Raw genomic sequence first — 1,525 nt, 5'->3', positions numbered from 1 at the left:
GTTGATAAGAGATCTCTGTAAAGATCAGCAGAAGTGCTGTCAGAGTTCACCGATCCCTGTATATTACCAGTGTTTCCCAGGACCTGCTTACTCTCGGTTTCGTTTCTCGTCTTGGTTTTCAATCGTAATCAGTCAGATAGCCTATAACATTATATAGCCCAGAGCCAAAAAATGAAGGTAAACATATATGTATCGAAATGCATTTATTTATTGATACAATGACAGCTTTGCATATAAAAATATGTACACTAACACTTTTCTGCAATTTTAAATAACAAATAAACACTAGATGGAGACAGAATGCTTTATGCCAAACTGGTAAACAAACTGTATAATAAAATATAATGCAATATAATTATTTTTGAATATTGGTTGATTCTGTAATGCAGAATTTTTTGTTTTTATTAAAAATCATTAAATTATAGGCTACTACGCTGTAAAAAATTAAAAGACAGCAAAGATTATTAGAATAAATTTTACCAGAAAATACAATGTTAGTATTTATACTTCAACATTTTAAGTTTAATTCTAGTTATTTCTATAAAAGGCTATGTTCAGAAACATGTTCTGTTTTGAGCTAAGACACTTTAATTAAATTAATCATAATAATAATTATAATGTAATATTAATTTTTGAATGTGATTGAATCTGAAATAGCAGAAGAAATGTCTTAAAGTCATAAAAAGATTACTGGAGTATCTGAAATAAAATGAGATGAACTAAAATTACGCAAAACAAAATAAAAATGAATGAAAATGTCAAAGGCACAAAACAAAAATACTAAAATTAAATAAAAACTGAAAAATATATAAACAATTCTATGTACTAAAATAGCATTTCATACAAGCAGGTGTTTATAGAAGTGCTGGTTTTTGTTGCCGTTTAGTGTTTATTTTTCACCAGAGACCATCACATGTTTATTCATGAGTATTCATTGTATGTTTGGGCTTCTTTCTTAAAAAAATAACAACAGTAAGCGCAAAACTGATATGCATTCCTTTTATTTATATACTTGTTTATACAGTTAGTCAAAAGTCATCGCCTAAAGTAAATGCATCAAATATATATAATAAATAAATCTTTAAATAACCGACTCATTCAAAACACCTGTAGAGTATTGCGGTGTACAAACTATACAGTGCAAACTATAAAAACATGTCAGTCCAAGTGAAACACTGGGATAAAAAGTGAAAGTGTTACGTGCAAACGTTTGCAGTTTTATTAACAGTTTTTAATATATCCAAAAACAAAATGCCACCTCTGTTTCTGGCTGTCTTCAATATGATTGTTATGCAGCAAAATACATACACTCATACGCACTCACACATTCATGCAGAGGTTGGTAATATTTATTATAAGGGCATGGAGTCTTTATGTGAAAATAAAGTGCAGATATCATCCCTTCATGCAGAAATGAATGATATTCCAGGGAGATTTAATGCATTTATATGCAGATTTGATATTTGTTTGCATGTGATGATTCTTAATTTTACATGTTTCTGTGCAATTTACTAGATTGTTTGCT

The sequence above is a fragment of the Barbus barbus genome, assembly GCF_936440315.1.
Source record: "Barbus barbus genome assembly, chromosome: 10".
Taxonomy (NCBI): domain Eukaryota; kingdom Metazoa; phylum Chordata; class Actinopteri; order Cypriniformes; family Cyprinidae; genus Barbus; species Barbus barbus.
The sequence above is the reverse complement of the archived record's forward strand: the minus strand, read 5'-3'. Positions refer to the sequence as shown.